The sequence below is a fragment of the Protopterus annectens genome, chromosome 1.part2 (genome assembly GCF_019279795.1).
Source record: "Protopterus annectens isolate FY-2018-M chromosome 1.part2, PAN1.0, whole genome shotgun sequence".
Taxonomy (NCBI): domain Eukaryota; kingdom Metazoa; phylum Chordata; order Ceratodontiformes; family Protopteridae; genus Protopterus; species Protopterus annectens.
The window spans coordinates 490,761,337-490,786,330 of record NC_056727.1 but is presented as its reverse complement, the minus strand read 5'-3'; the positions used below and the strand labels follow the sequence as shown (position 1 = coordinate 490,786,330).

The 24,994-nt window shown below is 39.7% G+C and overlaps 1 long non-coding RNA gene across 2 annotated transcripts in view; it reads right to left on the bottom strand.

Annotated features, from left to right (window-relative positions):
* Window positions 1-24,994, bottom strand: part of LOC122789745 — a 2,129,853-nt gene that overhangs the window by 1,620,415 nt on the left and 484,444 nt on the right. The window lies entirely within an intron of this gene.

Sequence of the window (24,994 nt, the reverse complement as noted above, 5' to 3'; positions counted from 1 at the left end):
GGCTGATCAGTCTTTGATCTCCTGAGCCAAATTAATACCACAAAATCCAACAAATAAATGACTTTCCACCACAATGAACCTTACATTTCACTCCCCTCTAAACATCCCATATACATAATCACAGCCAAAGCTGCATAAATAGTATATTCTGACAAATTTCCCAACAATGGCCACAAACCCTTCAACAAAACCCTAGGCACCTGCCAGGTTACCAGAAAAGGTAAATCTTCATTCTTCTGTCTCAGCCTCTCCCATCCATTCTACATTCTCACAACTAACTAGTCTTTCCTGGTATCGTCCAAACCAGTGCAACTAGCCGCCACACTCACACCTGAACTTTGATTGTTCTAATTGCCACCCCCAGAAACCATCTGTACACTACATAATGCATGACTAACTCCACTGACTATCTGCTATGTCACACCAGCAGTTGACTAGCAAATGTTGAAAAGCAGCTAACACAGAATTCATGCCTTCCAAGTAGACGTGGCCCAAGATTTTAGTATTAACCATCCTGCAGTGGATTTCCAGTGCTCCACACTTCTTCTGGAATGAGTACTGTTCTCTTTCTTGCTGCTGGCACCAGTGCCTGAAACCTGTAAAACTGAAACTAAGAAAGGCTATCAGCTATATGGTTAACCCAGCCTGGTACATGCCTCATTGAAAATGTAAAATTGGTTAATATGCTCTGTTACACAAGCTTCTCTAAGACCAACAATACCAATGGAAATTTGGCATTTTTACTAACCAACACCTACATTACAACCTTGTTGTCTGAATAAAACATCACCCTTCAGTTTACCCGTTTACTCTTCCACACAACTACTAACACCCAAATTGACATAATCTCTAAAAAAATCACATCCTTCCTCCATTCATCTGACCATCCTTCAGATCAATGAGCTGCAAGCCATTTCCCACCAAAGACGGCATCCATGACATGCCTCCTGCCGCATCAGTGAATAAGCTTAAATCATCTTGAGAGACCAAATCTTCCTGTCAAAATGATGCACCATTAAAACAGTGAATGATGCCCACAATCTCAAATCTTCTTAAACCAATTTTGTGACACACCCTCAGTGATACTTGCTTTTAGCACCCTTTAATAAACAGGCAATTGACCTACAAAATAATGTATCTGGATTCATGGCCCTGCAACCAAAACTCAATGAACCTAGCAATTCCATCACATCTTAATGCTAACCTTATTCCTGAATTTAATCCAACCAATCATCTCCTGCAATTAAAATATACCACATTCTGCATTTAATCTTAAACCCCAAAATTTCAAAGCTTTACTAGAGCCCTTTTGCTTTTCAGGTGCTTCTCACTAAAGGGACCCTAATTCATTGCACATAGCAATAAAAGCAGGCAACTCTTCCCAGGACCCTTCCTCACCATCCCCAATTAACAGAAAATCATCCAAATTGTGAACTGCATTCTGCTCCCCCTACCAACTGCTGCTACATCCATTGTAATAAAACTAAATTGCTCAAACATAGTGCAAACACAGTGCAACCCATTATTTATTGAAATAAAATTTACAGTTCACAAGCATGCCTAACATCATCCAATCAGCTGGCTTCACCAGCAACAAATCAGATTCATTACCCAATTTCACCAGCCATGAGTCTTCAAGCTTTCTAATAATACTAACCACATCATTAAGGGATTAATATTGCACTTGCATATCTGGAATTCCCCTTGTCTCTTCTTGGGTTCCAAACCCAAAGGAGACACTCTGTAAAACTCAAAGGTTCCTCAAATAGATCTAAAATCCTCCCCACCCTGACTTCCTTATCAATCAAGGCTTGCAATACATCTACCTTCCCTTGAGTGAATCATAAATTTTTACATACTTTATTGCTCCCTCTAGCCATAGATTTAATGAAAAACCCATACTTGAAACCTTGTATGACTGCCTTCATCACATCTGGACTTAGACAATTTTTCAAATGCTGTCTCAATGTCAACTCTGCTCTCTGAGCAAACCCTCAAAAGGAATTTGAACACCTTTGGCCTCAAAAATTCCTCCTCCCCCTAAAATTATGTTGACCCATTCCTGCTTTACCACTCACCTTTTGAGCCAAGCCAGAGGAATGAACTGCTCCACCTTTCTTGTGCCACCATCTTTGGGTGGTGTATGTTCCCCCACATGTAAAGCATATATACAGAAAACAGCACACTGGCTATGCACACTTAGCCCAGTTACAAGACCAACATACCCCTGCCCTTTTTCCTTCCCAAACTATGGCTGCTATATATCTACCAAATTTCTCTTCCAAAAATGTTGGTCATACCACAGCCATGCATTATCTGACTGTAAGCATTGTGCCTCTCTAATTGTCAGAAAGTAGGTCAGCACTAGTAAAGCCTTTCAACTATCTGCCTTCAAAATGTTCAAAATGACTGCTATATAATACATGAAACCCAATGTCCAATTATCCCATGTCCATGCCCTGAACGTACCCTGTCTTTTCCTGCCTAATGCCTCCAAAGCTGTCAACAAATCCTTTGTCCCTGGCATGTCCACATCTCCTAACCTCTGTACTCCATCAGCATGTGATTCTGCTCTAAGTGCAGATTTATTATAAAACGTTGAATTGGGCCTTTCCAATCTACTTTGCAATCCATGAATATGCTTGCTCTTGCTGCTAGACTTCAAATATCCCATTGTAAGTTGCTTGTTTGGCTGAGCCAAAATTGCTTGTACCCAGCTGCACTCACTGAACATGAAAGCAGACAGATAGAGAATAACTCATCATGATTTCAATAGTCAGGAAATTCTTGATAGGTTTAGAGGATCTTAGTGAGCATGTATGGTCTGAAAATGGATACTGGGCGAATGTATGGACTTCTAATCCATATGGATACTAAGGTATGTTTAGCCCTCACTATACTTACCAAGTGAACCTTCCAGAGACAAACTGGGGACAAGTTGAGTATCTCACAGGCTTCTCCCTTGACGATACTTCATCAGATTCTGGACATACTGTTGGCTCGTATTGATCAGTGCATTTATTTCCTGCTACTACATTATGACAGAGCTCAAACTAGGTGTACTTTTTATGGGATGGGATATTTCCCTTAGGTGCTTGGTTGAATAGATGGCATCCATGTTAAAATTACGGCCCTATCTATTCCTGGGTGGGATCATTACTGCAATAGAAAAAGCTGCCATTCCATCAACTGTCACAAAGTGTGTAATGCATGGGGGTGCATCACTAACGTCTCTGCCCAGCATCCTGGCAATGCACATGATTGTGCACATGATTCCCATATCTGGTGCACTAGCTCACCCTACCACCTCTTCCTTCATGGTATGTTGCCCAGTGGTCATCTTTTTGCTATGAGCATTTTTTTAATCATTTAAGTAGTTACATACATAATATGTATTACTTAATACTAAACCACTTTTGCTGTGTTTTGTCTCTACCCTCATTTTCTAACTTTCAGGTGATGCAGGGTATCCACTGGAGCCATGGCTCATGACATCAGTAAGAAATCCAAATGGAGCTGCAAAAGATCATTTTAATACAGCATCATATTTTCACTGAGATGGTATTTGGCAAGTTGAAAGGCAGATTCAGATGCGTGAATGAGTCTGGGGGTGCCTTGCAGGAAGACCCACCTACTGTGTGCAAGATGTTTCTTGCATGTTGCATTCCAAGCAGCATGATCATGTGTCAGTCTGGTGGTGATGACAGCCATGTTGTCACTGCAGCTCCCAGTTCCAGTCCTGCTATTATTAATGGTGACCAGCTGTCAGCAATAGTAAGGGACTCCATGTGGCAGGCTCATGCATGACATACAGCTGTGTAGGTAAAGACGTGGTATCTATTCCGGAACTATGAGCACTGACATTCAGGTTAGTGTTTCCCTTCATGTGAAAAACACATAGTTAATGCATGTAGTAACATGTGTGAGCTATGTTATGTGGTAAATGGTCTACTATCACAATTCAGACATTCAATTTTATCTTGAAATAAATATTTTTCTAAGAGCAGATACTCATATTATTGTTTATAAATTCATGCCTAAGCATTCACTGACACCTGTTTAGTGATGCTGTAAGACATCGTATAAGGATTAATTCCAATTTTAACTGTTTTTGCACAAGCAATGTTGCCTAGGAGTAAGTGCGCACATACTGAATTTCCTGAAATTGTACATTTGAGAAAAAGTGCTATTTCAGTATTGACTGCTTTGTAATTGCCAAGTTGTGTGCATTTAAATCTCTAAACTTGCATTTAACATGAGCTAATACCTTGCACTTGAATGGAAATGTGTTGCATGTTTTTTTTTATTTTGCAACTATTATATATTTAAAATGATTTATGTTCTCTCTTGAGGTACTGCACATCAGATTATTTCATTTTGTTATACACAGAAAGTTGTGCCCTCAGAAACAGCAACCATCATTTGTGCAATGCTGACACCCAGGAGAACTGTGACCATTTCTAGCTAACTCTCAGTGACAGTTCACAGAGTCTTAACAATGTCATGGCACATTTGTTGGTGGGCAGCCAATCCTTTATGTGTTTCCTGTGGTAGCTGTGACATATGCCTGCTCCTGGCACCACTTTTGTAAAGGTGTCAGTGTGGACAGTCATACCTCTGAATTTCTGCCATCATCCTGAAGGTGTTTCTGTGGGTCTGGAGATACTAGTGTAAAGGTACATGGGTGTTCTCTTGCTCTACAGCTTGTAGTATAATGTCATCATATACTTGACTCTGTGATTCAGTGTCACTTCCTGTAGAGTTATAACCATATAGTGGAGTGTGAGATCCTGCCATTAAACGTGGTGTCTATGTGCCACTTTCCTCAGGCTGTCTCATAATTATAAGCATAGCCTCTGCATTTACTGATATAGTGGAACTGTTTGCTTCTGCTGATGAGCCTGTAAAGAAGTAATTGAATATATTGCAACTCAGAGACTGGTGTGCAATACATATGCAAACTCAAAAAACACAGAAAATAAAAATTGGATCACACACAAAATAAATCTGTCTTTTAAACACTTGGAGAACTTCCCCTAGCACACTTTTAAATTGTGTGTTAGAAAAAGTGGAGAGGAATCCAAGGGGAAGTCCCTGATCAGTATATTTGGAGAGTCAGGAGGTAATATGGCAATTGTGACTTGAAGCCTATAGACCCCCAAGGCTTAATGAAGTGGTTAGCATAACCCCCATGTTAAAGTTAAAAATGTTTGAGAGATGAAAAGAACTCAAAGTTTTTATTTATTTTTTAAATTTATGAGTAGAATATATGTTTTACATAGGAATGTATTTAAAACTATTTAGACACCATATAGGTTATCTGAATTTTTTAGGTGTATGGTGCTGATCTTTGCATTATTTATTATTGCTTGCAATTTTTAAACATAAACTGTTTATATATATATATATATATATATATATATATATATATATATATATATATATATATATATATAGTATGAGGATATGTCTTTAAATTTTTCATCTGGGGCTACTGATCACATGACTTGCCTCTCTTTGACATTTAAGAAGTATTCTGTGTTTAAAACTAGGTCTGAAGAAGTTTTTAAAGTTTAAAAATGAAAGCACTAACATCATATTAAGCATGGTTTGAATATTAAGTCCAGATGTGTTGTTATCTTTTGTACAAGGTTTTTGCTTTTTGTTTTTATGTATATATGTAGGGGTGGAGTACACTTTCCACACACACTCTGTTTAATGTCATTATGTGCACAAGTGGCAGGTTCATCTGTTAACAGTAATTGTCATGTGCTACATGCAATCATTCCTCTTCAGCATTCATTTCTCTATATAGTGGCCAAGATGTCCATAGATGCAGCAGACTTAGATAATATTCAGTGTCCACAACAGCTTTTATTATACCAGTACCATTATCATCTGTTTCGCAGACTTCCTCCTGAATATAAAGGAGGTATTGCTCATCATGTTTAAATGCAATAAGTGTCTGAGGCCCTCCATCAGTACTGCTATGGGCAATTGTATTCTGCCTTGTGTTTGTTCTGGCATGTCCTACCATATCATTGGCCCTCTTCTAGCACTGCATTAAGGTGCAGTTCCTTCCACCAACCACATTTATATCTGTAATGAGTTGGCTCCAAGCGTTTGCCCTCTAAGCTTATTTGGGACCTCCTTTTTCAAAAAAAGGTGTTTGCCATATGTCCTAAGGGCAGTCATGAGGTTTCAGTTATCCTTGTCGCTAAAAGTTTCCTTTCTCTGTCTGGATCCCTCCTATTGCATCATCGATTTACCTAAAACAGCATGCCAAAGTAATATATTAAAACATGATACACTCATCCACCAAAAAAATACAGCAATGAAAGCATGCCTGTATTAATCAGAAATTGAAAACAAAAATATTTATGGTTACACAACACCCATATTCAAATACACATACTACAAGTCCAAATTCAGTACAGCTTCAGCAACAAATGCATAATTGTATTGCATTAACATTACACTGTCACCTTATGCATTTGCTAACAGAGTTGTATCCTTACCACACCACTGTCCTGTACTTATACTGCCATTTTATATTCACAAGTGACAGTTAGAAATGCCAAAGCAAAGCAGCATGTATTCAATTGTGTGGTTATGTGATGCTTTACTAAAGCAGCATGTATCCTGATGACACAATACATTAGTGAAAATGCAATACCTCAGACATCAATCACTTAAAATTATGCACATATATCCTGTGTATCATAATCTATAAATGAAAAAATATATTTCAAACATTTCTTGCACATTACTTCTCCATACATTTCCAGAGAAGCTGTCATGAATTCCTATATACAAATGATACTCATGTCATCAATATTAACATGAATCATCTGCACCTGAATGTCAAATTAAAGAAAGACACACCTACTGTAATCATTGTTCTCTAACATCAATACGAACTGCTTCCCAATAATTTCTAGCATTACTGCTATTGTTTTCTTACTTGATAGAGTTTGTGTTTTCCTAAAGCATTTGCCACTCATCTCGACTACTCTCGACTAAATATAGAAGTCTTAAAATGTTTTGTGTAAATTTGGGCTCCTTTACACATGTTGTATATAAAGTAGGCTTAGTTACACTTAACTTTATGAATCTTAGTAATACGTGAGTGTCTAAGTTAGCAAATCCATGTAAGTCCACCTCAGGTAGCTATGGAGAGGCTGTGTACAGTTGTACTGAGCTAAGCAGTCAAAAGAACAAAATACCCTGGGTTATAAGTCCACAAAAATGTAAATAGCAGAAATATGTAATCTGGAGCCATCAAACACAAAAACAGAAGGTAAAGCAGTCGAAAATAGCACCGAAACACCTAGTCCGATAATTTGTTGAACGCAGCTTTATTAAAATCCAGTAGCGTTTTTGCTGCTAAAAAACAATTGCAGCTTCTTCAGAACAAACAAAAAAGTGAATGTTAGCGCCAAATATTTAAAAGGAAATCGGAGGTGTGGCATTGACATCACTTCCTCTAGTGCGCTAATTCACTTTAAACCCACAATCAGCGAGATAAAATCTGGCGTTTACATCAACCATTGGTAGAAACTGTCAAGCTGCTTCGGACCTTACCGATACCTCTGCATCAGCTTCATACTTGGAGCAACCAAAATTTTAGTCCCAAATAAAGAAAAAATATGAAACATTTCTTCTGAATCCGATGAATTCAGAAGAAATGTTTCATATTTTTTCTTCATTTGGGACTAGAATTTTGGTTGCCCCAAGTATGAAGCTGATGCAGAGGTATCGGTAAGGTCCGAAGCAGCTTGACAGTTTCTATCAACGGTTGATGTAAACGCCAGATTTTATCTCGCTGATTGTGGGTTTAAAGTGAATTAGCGCACTAGAGGAAGTGACGTCAATGCCACACCTCCGATTTCCTTTTAAATATTTGGCACTAACATTCACTTTTTTGTTTGTTCTGAAGAAGCTGCAATTGTTTTTTAGCAGTGAAAACGCTACTGGATTTTAATAAAGCTGCGTTCAACAAATTATCGGACTAGGTGTTTCGGTGCTATTTTCGACTGCTTTACCTCCTGTTTTTGTGTTTGATTGTTTCGCTTCATTTCAACATTTTCTCTAATCTGGAGCCATGAGTAGTTAGAATAAATGTTATTGTTGCAAATAAAAACTTTCAGAAAAGCTACTTCTTCAGGCAAAAAACAATTAGAACTATTGAAACACACACACACACACACACACACACACACACACACACACACATATATATATATATATATATATATATATATATATATATATATATATATATATACCTAATGACACGCCTAAAATGGTTAATTGACAATAAAACTTCTTTGTCTTTTCCCAGTTAGGGGTTGCCACAGCAGATGACCCATCCGTTCATGATTGGCAGTGGAGCTTTACTAAGTCAAGTTGCCAGCCCGGCACCCAACCTTCCACAGAAGGCACACACACATACACACACTCAAGCCTAGGGCCAATTTAGAGTGTCAATCCACCTACAGCATGTCTTTGGGATGTGGGAGGAAACTGGAGGAACCCCACACGACCACAGGGAGAACATGCAGACTGCACAGGAGGCACCCCGACCAAGGATTGAACTGGAGAACCTCTTGCTTTGAGGTGGCAATGCTAACCACTGCACCACCACAGCCACACATTAATTGACACTCAAACCATTAAATAAATTAAATCTTAAATAACAGACATTTTTGAAAAGACAGTCCCTGGGATTCAATAAAGCCTACACTAAGTGTACACTACACTGTTCTGAGTGAACAGACAACACAAGCATAACTCACACCTTCTTCCTCGTAATTTTAGTTTTCCTACTAATTTTCTTGCAGTTATAAATACTGAAGGGGATTCATAAAGGTTATCACAAAGTGTAGACTACATGTACACTTAGTATAATCTTTATGAATGACTAGAAAGCACAAAAATGTGGTAGGGATGTTCTTGAATACAGATTGTATACACTTACTGCACACTTAGTGTAGGTGTTACTGAATTTCAGCAAGTGCTTTTATTTTATTTCATTGTGCAAATCCTTTAAAACTGGTTTCAAACTAATAGCATCATTACTTGGGTATTTTGCCCTAAAACATAGAATCCATTTATTTTCCTCTCTTTCAGTTACATTCTTGAGTTGAAGTTGTCCTTTAACATCAAGAAGATAACTAAAAGAGAGGAAACAAATAAATTCTTCACTTTATGGCACAATACCTACCTGGGTTGAATGGTGCTTTTAGTTTGAAACCAGTTTTAAAGGATTTGGCACAATAGAATACATAAAAACACTCCCTGGGATTCAGGAATGGCCATTTTCCATGCAGGACCAGTGTAGGAGCTTCTGCATGGAAAATGGCTGCAGTGTGATCCAGGAAAGTGTTGTTTTCATGTGTATGAGTGGCCCTACACTGTTCCTGCATGGAAATTAAATGCGGGATGCAAATCACCTCATTTGCTGGTAAAAACTATAAATGTCATGGAGTGTGTGAAGTCTGAAACTCCAATGTCTGTCCATACTACTCCCCACTGCAAACCCATGAATGAATAGCCATAAAACCACTTGTAAACCACAATGTGAAGGTAAACTGACCAGCTATATGAGTCCTGCCTCTGGATAACCTGGGTGTATCTGTACAGCTGAGGTAAGGCCCCAGCAGGATACGGCCATTCCTTGAAGTTGAGAAAAGCACAAGAAGGGGATCCCCAGCCAGCATACTAACAAGGTGCTGCTCCATTTACACAGAACCAGCAGTCTATTGTCTGTAGCTACCCCTCCACAATGGCAGGAGTGTGCTATAATGTGATGTCTATATGCCTAGGAATATTGGTCTCAGCTTCATTCATCTTATATTTCCTGGTAAATAACTGTGAGCAAAGAATGATAACTGTCAGTAGTTGATGACATGATACATCACAGTGTAAAACAGTACATATGTCAGAATATCTATGTTACAACCAAACATGTCACACAAGCATCACAGACAGCAATAGTTATAGTATCCCTTGTATGTTAAGCTCACTGTGTCTCCATATTGGCAACCTATCTACAGATATGCTGCAGAAACAGTTTGCAAGGTGTAGCTATAGCACACAAAACCCTGAACTGGAGTCCAACACTTCCTGGAATGGATGCACACACTCACTATAGAAGATCATACTGGGCATGCTCCTACACTTAGAGAAATGAAGCCCATGTCTCACAACACAGTGGACTACAGATATTGTTTATTTGCAGCTGTATATGCACACACACCAAATTGTACACCATTGATACTTCACACACACACACACACACACACAAAACACACACACATTGGCTAGGAATACAAACACATATCTAAGGCAAACATAATATATGCCAAACATGCACACACAGAGACATGGGGAAGAGAAAGACAGACAGAGAAAATCCCATTATGAGGCCTGTCTCACCCACTACACATCCCATTGGCCTATATCACATGATGTGCTGATGTCATTCACTGTAGAAATACACTTGGTTAGCCCTCAGCCCTATAGTGTCAGTGGTGCTTGTGATAACTGTGTAACACTACAGTACAAATAGGTATCCATGTAGCAGTTGTAATCTCAGTCCTGTCAAATGTAAAGTGTGTGTTTCTAGATGAATGTTGTTGAGGCCATTCACACTCACTAAATCTCCTGTATCCCTCCTTCAGCACTGCTGCTGATGATAATCACCTTCAAAGATACCTTTGGATAGCTGCCTAGCATATAAGCTCCATGGTGCTTGTGATAACTGTGTAATACTGTAGTGTAGCAAACTAGTTAGGTAGGAGTTCCAGTCCTGATTTTGGCAACTGTGTAAATGTGAGTGTTTGTGTGAGACAATGTGTGTATCCCTGGGGAGAGCTAATTTTGTGGTCATTCACACTTGCAATGTATAAGCTCAGTGGCCCTTGTGATAACTGCGTAATAGTAGAGTGTAGCAAACTAGTTAGGTAGGTGTTCCAATTCTGATCCTGGTAAATGTGAGTGTTTGTGTGTGAGAGGGTGTGCATCCTTGTAGAGACCTGATTTTGTGGTTATTCACACTTACAACACTTCCCTTACCTCTTCTTTAGCACTGCTGCTGATGTCACTCATCTTCAAAGATACCTTTGCACAATTCTTCAACATGTAAGCTCCATGGTGTGTGCAAAAAAATGTGGAATAATGTAGTAGCAATAACTGCATGGGTATGGGTTTGAATCTCATCCCTGGCAAGTGTTTGCATGTGTACATATGTATGTCTGTACCCCAATGATTGTGACCCCAGTACACATCTCAGTTCCTGACTTTAGCAGTCCTGCAGATATCATCCACCTTAGAAGTACCTGTTGGCAACCCTAAGTCATATAAGATCAGTGGTGCATGTGGTAAATGTGCAATATAATGGTCTGAAAAGATAGTAAGACAGAGGTTTGAATCTCACCCCTGGCAAATGTAAATGTGTGTGTAGGGTAACATTTTTATGGAATCTCTCACCCACTACATCACCCAATGCCAGTGTTTACAAGGGCTGGTAATGTTCCTCACCTTAGAAGTACCTTGGGACAACATCAATCCTATAACCTCTGTGCCCTGTGCGATAAATGTGGTATGCTGTAGTAGCAATAGTTACATAGGTATGGGTCTGAATCTCATCCCTGATAATTGTTTGTGTGTCTACATGTGTATGTCTGTGCCTCCAAGATTTTGGCCCCATTTACACCCAGTACACATCTCAGTGTCTCAGTTTAGCAGTCCTGCAGATATCATCTACCTTAGAAGTATCTGTAGGCAATCCTAAACCATGTAAGGTCAGTGGTGCATGTGGTAAATGCATAACATAATGGTCTGAAAAGATAGTTAGCTAGAGGTTTGAACCTCACCCAATGTAAATGTGTGTAGGGTAAAATATTTTATGGAATCTCTCACCCACTACATCACCCAATGCCAGTATTTACAAGGGCTGGTGATGTTCTTCACCTTAGAAGTACCTTGGGACAACATCCATCCTATAACCTCTGTGCCCTGTGCGATAAATGTGGTATGCTGTACTAGCAATAGCTACATAGGTATGGGTCTGAATCTCATCCCTGATAATTGTTTGTGTGTCTACATGTGTATGTCTGTGCCTCCAAGAGTTTGGCCCCATTTACACCCAGTACACATCCCAGTGTCTCAGTTTAGCAGTCCTGCAGATATCATCTACCTTAGAAGTATCTGTAGGCAATCCTAAACCATGTAATGTCAGTGGTGCATGTGGTAAATGCATAACATAATGGTCTGAAAAGATAGCTAGCTAGAGGTTTGAACCTCACCCAATGTATGTGTAGGGTAAAATATTTTATGGAATCGCTCACCCACTACATCACCCAATGCCAGTATTTACAAGGGCTGGTGATGTTCTTCACCTTAGAAGTACCTTGGGACAACATCCATCCTATAAGCTCAGTGGTGCATGTGATAAATTCGGTACACTGTAGTAGCAATACATGGCTATGTAGTGGTCTGAAACTCAGTACTGGCAAGTGTGTGCCTGGCATTAATATCCTGTATGGGGGTTGGTGTGATTGTGTAATAACAGGAGCCATTGGGGGGGTGAATTTTGCTAAATTATTATGTTGAGAACCTAGTATATGTCACAATGTCCACATTACAAGGCCAACAGTTGTCAAACACTGGAGAGGTTGGTGTAGACAATCCACAGCCCTAAATGTGACAGTATGGATTAGCGAACAATGTAGGCAACCCTTCCATTACTCAGAGACCACTCTCCACCCATATATCATACACAAACACACTTGCCTAGGCAACAACCACTATATTGGTAGTTACCCTACATATTGCCTCACAGATAGTACCCACAATGTGATTGCAGTGGACTACATGCCTGTTGACCACAACAGTGCCACTGACATCAGAAAGTACTTTGATGTGTTACATCTCCTGATTGAGTGTGTGTTATCCAACAAGTAAAAGGACATGGTACCCTGTTCCATCCTCTCAGTAGACCAAACAATGTGTACAGTGACCATTATTCCCTGTTCCCCAACTGCAACAACTGTAGAGTCTGGAAACTTACCCCACAAAGGGAATACCATGCCTTGTACACATGCCCTGTATGGACAGATGCCACTGACTCCACTGAATACCCATATCATACTGTCAATGTAGGTGCAATCACTACCTTGGTTACATAGCCAGGTTTCTCCAAATGAGGTCAGGAATGCTACATCAGGTTGGGGGCACACTGTGTAGGTTAAATATGTGTCCCTTGGCATGTGCCATGTCATGGTGTCTGAGTGGGTGTCTGCCTTGCTGGTCTGTGCTGTTTGGTTAGATGTCCATTGAGTGCCTCTGGGAAGGTGAGTGTGTGGCTTTTTACTGTATGTCATGGCTGTCAAAGTGGGTGTCATGGTGAGCTACTTGTTCCACATGGTGGGGTGTAGGTGTTAATCTTATCCTCTTGACCTGCTAGTCCAGTCTTTGCTGGAGAGTGCATATGTACACATTGGGTGATATATGGGTAACCCTCACAGGTCTGAGTGTTTGGAGTTTAGAAGGGAGGGTTGTCTGTGTACATGTGGCAGTTGCAACAGTGTCCAAGAATGGACATGGGCACCAGGTCAATGGGTGAAAGTACAGATAGCCGCCCTTCAAACATCCCAGGAGGGGCAGACATAACTAGTATGTACTGGGGCGACATCTGTGATGAACGAGTACTTTTGACAGCTCACGGGTGTGCCACACTTCATGATACAATAACCTGGTGAAGTGCCAAGCCATAATGCTAGTTGAAGTGCAAGCCAGAAATAACTAGCATGATGTGTGGTGGAACAGAAGGCAGACTGTCTGCCACCTGTAATGCTTTACCACAGCTCTGTAGTTATCAGCAGCTTTGGCCATATGAAAGTTCAGCAATCTCTGTAGCTCATGTGATAACTGCATAACATTATAGTAGACATACCTAGATAGGCAGGAGTTCTAATCCCTAATACTGGCAAGTGTGTGCATGTGAATCATGTGTGTTTTACCATTTTTGATCTGTGTACTACCCTTTGCACTTCCATTCACTCCAATTTAGTAGACGTGTCAATGTCATCCACCTTAGAAGTACCTTTGGAAGAGATAGCAATTTATAAGCTCTGTGGCATGCCTGATAACTGTGTAGCACTATAGTAGGAATACCTAGATAGGCAAGAGTTCTCATTCCAATACTGACAAGTTTGTGTATGTGTATGTGAATCATGTACTGTCTGGCTCATACCATTTTGACCTGTGTACTACCCTTTAAACTTCCCTTCACTCCAATTTAATAGACCTGTTGATGTCATCCACCTTAGAAGTACCTTTGGAAGAAGTAGACATGTATAAGCTCAGTGGTGTGTCTGATGACTGTGTAGTACTATAGTAAAAATATCTAGATAGGCAAGAGTTCTAATCCTAATGCTGGTAACTGTTTGTGTGTGTGAGGATCATATCATGTGTGGCTTATAAATGTTGATGTCTATACCATACACGGCCACCATACATGGTGACCACCTCCCGCTGCCATTACTTTAGTGCAGTGACAGCATCTGCCTCATATGCAGCAGGTTAAACCATTGTACAGTCCTCTGTACAGATCTGTCTTGAATATCCATATGTTTAAAACCTATATGTGGTCAGAAGTGGTCTCTGTGCTTTAACAATGCCCATGTATGTGATATTATAGCCAAATAGGCCACAGTGAATGTACTGACACATATGGCACCATGTGGTCTCATACCTGACTGAAACAGCATGCTTACAGGATGTCTGACACCCTCACATGTGACCTGCTTTGTAGGTGCAATACATGAGTACAGATGCTTGGTTTTTCAAGAGAACTGTACCTGTTATGAGTCACATTATAGGCTGGATGAGGTGTGGACTGTCATACTGTGGTCCTAATTAGTATGTAACAGGAACACCTTGCATCTTAATAGGCATGTATACACAATTTATATCCACTGAATACCAGTAATGTCTCATGCATGACCTTACCTTAGGCTGTTTGTCCAGTACAATTTGTTGGACTCTGTCCAGACATCTCGGCACTGACAACTTGTGAGGTATTCTACAGAAATGTTGAATTCACATCAGATAGGCCCCAGTGGTGACCACTGTGATGCAATACAGTTAACCCCAGCACAAGTAAACATGCACAACAAGCAATATAGGTATTACTGATAGCTGTGTGCATAGTAAAGTGCATGCACTTCACATGCCTGGGGTATTGCCAGGCAACAACAGAACAATGTAATACTCACCAGCTTCAGGCTGCTGTCCCATATGCAGACCAGAGGCTCCTAGGTAGTTGTGAGAGGGAGTTATTGTCAGCAGATGCACATGTGACCTTGCTATAGGATGGATGCAGCATGTCTGCACATTTACAGTTCTAACCACAATAATACACAATGTCTTGTCTTCACTATAGATGTACACCTCTGTGCATTAGAAGTCCCCATCAGTAACTGTAATCAGACCTGACACATGCATGTAGATGCAATACAGAAATATGTATGTCTGATAAATTAGTGTACTAATCCCCACTGGGCCCTTACCTGCACACTCCTCATCTAGTGTCTGTGTGCAACCCACCTCCAAAATGCTTCCCTCAACAACATGGCTTGTGCATTCGGCATGTGGCCCAAGTGTGGTGATAAGCTCCTCGGTGGGTGTCATGGGGGCTGGATGGCTGGGCCCCCTACCTGTGGCTAGCCAGTCCCTTGCTACAGCAGCAGCCCATTGATGAGCATGACATTTGAGGTTGGTGGCCCGATGCTGCACATGCACATAAGTTCTGCTGTGCAGGATGGCATCATTTACCCTGTGGACCATACTGTTCCACAGGGCAGTCCTCTCCTGCACATTTACTGCTTTCTGTCCACATGACAGGGCATAATGTCCAATCACGTATTGGGTGATAGTGTCTGTTTCCCCAACAGAGAATGCTGGTGGGTGAGCACTCTGTATGTTACCTGGAAGACATAAACAAGAAAAGATCACAGGACCTCATACGGTTGTCATAATGCACATGAACAGTGGATATTACTTGCAAATAATCCAGACTACACCGGAACCCTCCAAGCTATCATGGCTATAGCAGCTTGCATTACATGCCTGTCCCTGAGCTATCTTATTCCCCCAATGTTGGACACTTGATTGCATAATCCTCTATCCTCCATTCATTTCTGTGTAGAGGGTTGACAGTGGTCATCTTCCATGTGGGTGGTGTGTGTATGGTGGCAGGTCTGTGTTCGACTGTGGTGTATGATGGAGCTCTGAGCACATGCCTGAGTTCATATAGGAGGCAGACACTGATGTTATTATGCCCCATGGAGATATGCTGTTGTTGCCATCAGTAGGCATTATGTACATGCTCACCATTGCTGAGGGGAGAAGTGTGGTTGATGTGCATATCTCCATGTATGACTGGGGTGGACAGGGTGGCAATGTTCCCACCTAACCTGTGTGATTCAGGTTACCTATATCAATGGCATGTGTGTATGAGGTGCTCTTTATACCCAGTACAGGGTGAATTATGTTGTTTCATCTGAGACTTAAAACATATGTGGAGACATGATTGCAATTGTCATCGGCGGTGTGGATATGTCCGATACATAGTCATAGTCAGCCTTACAGGATGTCACATGTGAACTTACCTGCTTGTTCAGATATAAGTAGACTTGCTTCAAAGTTGCTGCCTGCTCCTGTGTGTCCCTGTACAGCAAATGTAGCAACCTATTATGTGGTTTGTGTATTGCTGCTGTCCACCAAAGGGGATTACTCTACCTTGGCGGAGGCTGGATATACAGGTCAGGTACTGCTGTGTCCATATATCTACAGTGGATATAAAGGGTACACACCCCTGATACACTGCCTGGTATTTGTGGAATTGGAACATGACACCACAATAACTCATTTCATAACAATTCCCACCTGTAGTGTGACCTATAGCCTGTACAATCCAATTGAAAATGTAACAATCTGGTATGTTAAAACATATGGAAATAATACTCAGTACAATAAGCCAGTTGAATGAGTGTGCACATCCTTAAACTGATATGTTGTCTATGCATGTCTTGAGATGGTTACAACATTCCTCCATCCTGATCTGGACTCTAACATCATGGCACATCTTCACTTGGCAATAGTTGGTCACCTTCCTAGAAACACCTGTGATTGTATTTCAATGGAATTGTACAGGTTAGGGGTCACATAAAGATGAGAAACATTATGAAATGATTGTCTGTGGTCTGATTGTCATACAGCACACATACCTGGCAGTCTAACAGGGGTGTGTACACTTGTGATAGATGAATATCATGCCTACACTAGTATCCATATCAGTGTCAGGGCACTGTAACAACCAGTAGCTTTACACATGTATGTCTGCTGTATGCACTGATATTACACACATGTGCAACATACACAACCTATGTACCTGAAGGCTTGAAACCCTAGTGATTTAGTTTTGTGCCTTCCAGCTGAACATAAGCATACATATATGTGCTCAGGGGATACCTGGTATACATTTCTGTTGTATGTTAGTATAGCACACTGTAGTTACAGTCTTGCTGCCCAATAATACTTCTCAACCTGTTACAGCAGTACATCTGGACAATGACACACATAAATGGGTGTCAAAGGTCACATCAGTATTGATACTGTATTAATATAGCTGCACCATACATTACATACCGTACATTGATTGCACAGTAAGGTTTGACATCACTGTGATAACCTGGAAGATGTCCAACAGTCATAAGTAGGCTATTATGTTACAATGCCATTGCTCACAGACCTGCCAACTGTTTGGCTGACATAACACATGTATATGTGTATGTGACTACAGATATCAGTCACAAATGTGCTTACTGTCCAGCAAAACACTGTACAGTTGAATGTTATTAATTCAATATATCACATGCAGTTCAACACATATGTCTGGAACAGTACTGTTTATGCACACACCCTCTATAGGTGTCTTAGCTTTACAAGGCAAACATGTGTCATACTCATAATCACAGGTAACATGGATATGGAAAACATCCCATTAACTGGCCTAGCGGTGGCACAGTCACAACTGTTTGACAGGAACCCCCTGTGGTTGTTATATATGAGCTATCCTTTCTCAGTTTAGTCAGGCTCCTGAGCTGTGATCCCACCTCACAACCTCTCAGAGCATCGCATCTGGACAATGCCTAAAATGATGGGGGGATAAATAGGGACAGACCTTAAACATAGGAAGTTTGTAGAATGATACATTTAGCATTACAGTGAATATTCTTAAGGATGTGGTGTCTTAAACTCAAGTGTTTGCCATTACCTGATGACTTCAATCCTCAGCTATTTGCCAGAAAAGTACAGATCTCAGGAGGAACAGACAAAAATACATGATGGTAAAATGTGGACATTCTGTGAAGATCTGTACAGTTGAGAGGTATGTCTGTGATATCTCCCACTGCAGAGAGGGCCAGATGCTATGGCCATGGCAGCTGTTTAGCAAGACATTAGTACAGCATGTCTTGTTGGGACATATATTCCTCCAAATCATATTTCCCATTATTACAGATCAAGTACTACATTCAGTTACTTGCTTACATGTTCCACTTACCTTTTTTCTTTCTTCTCTTTTCCACTTTATGTCTCATTTGTTATTTCTCTCTCTCACTCTCTCTCTCTGTGCACTACACGGATAGAGTTGGTTTGAATAGGTGGCAGCATGGCGTTTGTAGGTGATGCACATGACCAGGTGATGGCCTGTGTACCTATTGGGGTTCCCCACTTGCTAATTGCATGCAGAGCAGCTGTGTAGTTCTTCCAATAGCCAATGTCATCGCAACACACTCCTATAAATGAGTATTCCATGTGGGTGCTGGCCCTTTCCCTTACTTGTGAGAAAAACATCCTGGAGTTGTGTGAGCTATTGCCTCTTACAACAAGACTTGTGGAGACAAGCCAACTAAATGGTAGGGAAGGTTGAAGACTTAGGAGCAGAATGTAAGTATTGCTGTTATATGTTTGTAATACTGCTAGTTTAACAGGGTTTGTCTGCACATGCTACTTCTGCATGGGTTACAGACTGACAATGTTCTGTCTCTGCATAGCTCTCAACTATAGGGTCATACACATAATGGCCGCAGGTTAGCCTGTTATGTATAGGCTGTTCCCCAGACAGGTGTTGACCTTGGCAAATCAGTAGCATACTCTGGTGATTACATTATGTAGATGGTAACATCCATTTGTTTTTCTGACTTTATATCCCTCAGAAAAGCTATGTTACAACAAACCCTGTAACAGCAGCAACTTTCTCAGTATATAACATATATATTTCATGTATGGCCATGTATTTGGGCTTCTGTCCAGCAATTATGTCAGGCTTTCTCCAGATGTCATACAGTAGTAGGTGTATAGGTATAATGGTCTATCATTATTTAGTGCTGTAATTCCTGCTGAGTGAAATGGCTGGGAAACATGTTGAAGTCTGTACATTCAAGCGGTAGATGTATAAAGAATGCTCTTAGATGGCCTTGTAACATATTTTATGGGACAGTGACACATGTTCTAAAACTAGGCTATTAGAACATGTCAGATGTATTACTGATAAAAAATACGACAGTTCTATAGCCGTACATTTGAATAAATCTCACCATGGGCACAGTAGTGGGTCCCAAGGTACTGTTTCTGAAAATGTCTGTTCCTCAATGTGATGAAACATTCATAAAAGGACAATTGTTATGTACAGACTCAATGTATTAATATTAACTGTGATACTTTATCCTGTAGGGGGTTAAATGATGAGTCTAATTGGAGGCTGTGTATTCAGTTATGTAATTAGGGATTAATTGCTTCTTGTGATTAAGGTATGTATTTCTGGTAATGTTTACTCCTTGAAGGCTTTGGCCAAGACATTAGAGTATAATAAACATGTGTGAATTACTGGCTGGTGGTATTTCTCTTTGCTATGTTCAGACATGAAAAGCACAACAAACACCAAAACTGTAGAACCAGGTAACAGAGCAATACGGGGCACAGGTGTCCACAAAATCACTTTATTTGAGCACTTTCATTGGCTGTAGAGCCAAAAGACTTCTTTAGAATAAACATGATAACATTCAAAGCAGTTTAAATAGATAAAACCACATCAAGTCCTGTGACATCATTGAACTTCCCACCATATTTTTAAAGCAGCAACCACCCATAGACCAATTTTTTCACAAACACTACAACAATGTCTTCTTTAAAACATACAGAATTCTAATTTCATAAAATAGAAATTAGTAAATGTACAACTGACCTAGAATTGTTTAAAAAGCATTGGGCAGTGGAAGTAATGTGCAAACAGACATAGTGCATAAACTTGTACTGTAAAACTGTCATGCATTGACCTCACGTGTGAAAATCCGCTTTTAATTTTAAATAGCTAGAAATAGACACCATTTCATTAAGCCTTGGGAAGGTTTGTGGCATTACACCTAAGTTGCCACATAAGCTCCCTGTATTCAAGGAGTAAATCCATCGGGCACCCCCTCCCCTTATTACACACTTGTTCTAGGGCACTAAATATAAACTGGTGTTCAGGGAACACCATCATGTGTTTCCACAGCACATTTTTAATGTTTTTCTTTTTGATGTCATGCCTATGTTGCTAGATCCATTTATTAAGGCTGTTAATTGTTTTCCCTATGTAAAACTGTTGACACTGCTGGCAAATAGCCACATATATCACACATTTACTAGTACAATTTAGCCTTTGTTTAAGGAATACCCTTCCATACCCCAAAATATTTATTGCTTCATTTTCTATAATATAAGGGCATTGTGTGCACTGGCCACATTTCCTCATGTAACCTTTCATCTCACCTGAGGAATGTGTTTCTAGTAAATTCTTAATTGACTTGTCCCTTTTGTACACAATCAGTGGTTTGTCACCCAACTTACTTTTATAGTGCTGGTCACAATCAAACAATACTAAGTTTTGGTTGATTATGTCTTTTATTCTCCCATAAAGGTGGTTTAATTATAGTACCAATGATGCCTCAAATGGTTTTTCATTTCAAGACCCAAGACCATCTTCTGTCTCTCTCTTTCTACCAAGGCAATTTTTCCTAACGATGGGAAAAAGTACCCTCCCAGCCTCTTATTTATCACATCATTCAGTATAGGTTCCGTGAACTGTTTCAGGTACCCTAGTTTTATTAACATATCTTGTAATATGCTCACTTCATCCAAAAATGTCTGGTAATCACTAATCATTCTAGCCAACCTAACCTCCTGCCCCTTCACCAAAGATCTCTTTTGGTGTAAGGGGTGCCTACTATTATAGTGCAAAAAGGAGTTATAGTATGTTGGCTTCCGATATAAGGAGGATGTAAATGTGTGCATCTCCCTGTCTTTAGCGATGGTGATATCAAGGAAGTGTATCCTTTCTTCGTTGGTTTCCATTGTGAATTGCAAGAAACTTGTACTAAGATTTAAAAACTCAAAGAATTCCTGTAATTCATCATATGTGTCATCCCAGAAGATAAGTATATCATCAAGGTAACGGCTGTAGAACTTACAGTGTCTAAAATATCCAGACCTGAATACCAAGGACTTTTCCCACTGGGCAAGGACCACATTAGCGAATAAGGGGGCACATGTTGCCCCCATGGCCACACCTGAATTTTGCTTGAATAATTGATCTTCAAAAAGAATATAATTATTTTTGAGAATGAGGTCCATTATGGTCCTGTACCTCAAGATTCATGAGTGACTAATGCTATTGACTCCACATAGGAAATCATAAAACATCATAATGCCATCCTCTTGAGGGATCACGGTGAATAAATATTTAATGTCTACTGTGGCCAAAATTAAATGATCAAAATATAGATTTTCCTCTATTTTCCTAAGACAGTCCCATGAATCTTTTAAAATATGGGAACAATTATTCATGACCCCTTTAAGGTTTAAGTCTAAAAATTTCGATAATGAAAATGTTTTTGATGCTTTAGCATCAACTATAGGTCTTAGGGAAGGTCTGTGATAGACTTATGGATCTTGGTAATCCCAAATCTCATGGGGGTCCGTAAGCTGTCATGTTGCATAAAGCTCAACTCAGAAAGGGTGATCTGTTGTCAAGTAGGAGGTCATTTATTGTGATATCAGTATTCCTGTATGCAATATTTTGTTGGTTAACAGAAACCTCCTCGTATATTTCACTATATAAGTGGGTTAACATTTTCTCAATATACACTCACTGATCCATGACCACCAGGCCACACCCCTTGTCAGGTTTCATAAGTCGAATACTTTTGTCCCTCATGATACTATGTAATAGATTTTCCTCTTCTCTGGATAGATTCGAAGAAAGGGAACCCCTCTGTCTTCCATAAGCCTGTCTAATCTGAGTAGCACATAAGCATTCAAATTCTTGTAACATAGGATGCAGGGGAGGGTTGAAGGTGTTGTTTTTTTACATATCTCAGAATGGTCAAATTGTATATTGGTGTCAAAATAAAGTTGTAAATTTTATTTCCTGATAAAAACTTTTAAATCTAATAAAGAGATATTTATTTTTGGTCTCCTGACCAGGACGAAGTTAAGCCCCTTTTGGAACAAGTTAGCACACTCTTGTGTAATATCAACAGTACTTAAGTTGAACATTTTTAAATCTCCATGTGCGTTTGTAATGACATAGTTATGATTCATTTCTGCCCCCCCCCCCATTTTTACTGATCATCTCGCTCCTGCTCCCCTCCCCATTGAGGTCTCCCCCTTTGTGGATGGGAGCTCTGGTAATTCAAGTTGTCCATCCTCTGCCCATTGTGGACCCCCTCCTCTGTTGTCTTTGGTTCAAAAGGCATTGGGACCTCCTCAGAGGTTCCTCCAAAGGGGCTCCTTGGTCATGGTTATTGCTAACTTCAGCAACTTCAGTAGTTTCACTTTAAACAAAATCAGTGTTCACACCATCATCCACAATATGCCCCCAATTGCTACTAGGAAGGGGATATGCCATCCCCCTTTCATATTCATTGCTGTCCCTGTTCAATTTCTTTGCTTTCTTATTTTTATTTGCTAAAATTATTTTATCAGTATTTACAAACATGGCCCTGTATTCATTAGCTTTAAAATTAAAAGAGAGGTCATTATTGATTCTGTCATTCAATACATCTACTTCTGTTTTAAGTACATCAATATTCTTTTAATTGTCCCTTACCAAAAGTTCTAACAGTTCACAGCCATGTCGGTTGAACATGGAAATAAGTTCTTTGTGTAAATCTGACCCATTTATCAGGCCAGTAGGATATTTCCAAGATCGTAAATTTTTTGGGACTTGTTCCCTTCATAGGCATTCCTTTCAGTCTACAGCTTCCACAGATTTAAAATTTAATGTTTGAAGTTTTTTAATTGTTCATCAAGTGTCCCATAATTAGTACTGTGGTTAGACAGAGCAAAACTACTGTTAGTTCCTTCCTGTAACCATTCATTGAAGCAAAAATGTGTAAGACCATCTCATTGTTGACTACCAATCCTGCTAGTGGTACTAGGATTGCCTCTTTGTATTGCAGAACCAACAAAAGCTTTGTTTTGTGTTGCTGCTATGAAAACCGGACTGCCTTGCCCATGAGGAATCAAATTTGTAAGTACATCCAAAGTGTCAACCATAGCACTTATGTTGTTGATGCTACTGATCCTAAAAGTTGTCAGACCTGGAATAAGGGATTTACCAACCCCAGAAAATTGTTTGATCAACACTTCAATGTGTGTTGTGAGGTTCCCTATTGACGTTACCAACTCCTGAAAAAAACCTCCATTGTTGGTGTCCACCTTTGTCTCTTGCTCTAACTCCATGACTTGAAAAACAAAACAAACACCAAAACTGTAGAACCAAGTAATAGAGCAATATGGCGCACAGGTGTCCACAAAATCACTTTATTTGAGCACTTTCATCGACTGTAGAGCCAAAAGACTTCTTTGGAATAAACATGATAACATTCAAAGCAGTTTAAATAGATAAAACCACATCACATCCTGTGACATCATTGAACGTCTCACCATATTTTTTAAAGCAGCAACCACCCATAGACCAATTTTTTCACAAACACTACAACGTCTTCTTTAAAATATACAAAATTCTAATTTCATAAAATAGAAATTAGTAAATGTACAACTGACCTAGAATTGTTTAAAAAGCATTGGGCAGTGGAAATAATGTACAAACAGACATAGTGCATAAACTTGTACTGTAAAACTGTCATGCATTGACCTCACATGTGAAAATCCGCTTTTAATTTTAAATAGCTAGAAATAGACACCATTTCACTAAGCCCTGGGGGGTAAGTGGCAGTACACCTAAGATGCCACATAAGATCCCTATATTCAAGGAGTAAATCCATTGGGACACCCTCCCCTTATTACACACTTGTTCTAGGGCACTAAATTTAAACTGGTGTTCAGGGACATCCATGATATGTTTCCACAGCGCATTTTTCACGTTTTTCTTTTTGATGTCATTCCTATGTTGATAGATCCATTTATTAAGGCTGTTAATTGTTTTCACTATGTAAAATTTTGACACTGCTGGCAAATAGCCACATATGGCACACATTTACTATTACAATTTAGCCTTTGTTTAAGGAATACCCTTCCATACCCCAAAATATTTATTGCTTCATTTTCTATAATATAAGGGCATTGTGTGCACCAGCCACATTTCCTCATGCAACCTTTCATCTCACCTGAGGAACTTGTTTCTAGTAAATTCTTAATTGACTTGTCTCTTTTGTATGCAATCAATGGTTTGTCACCCAACTTACTTTTATAGTGCTGGTCACAATCAAACAATACCAAGTTCTGGTTGATTATGTCTTTTATTCTCATGTTTATTCTTAAATGTTCAGACATTTTATTTGTTTGGTTAAGAGATTGTTGTATGTCTGGCCATTGTGTATGGCCTATCATGATTTTGTAGCAGTGTATTGTTCACTTA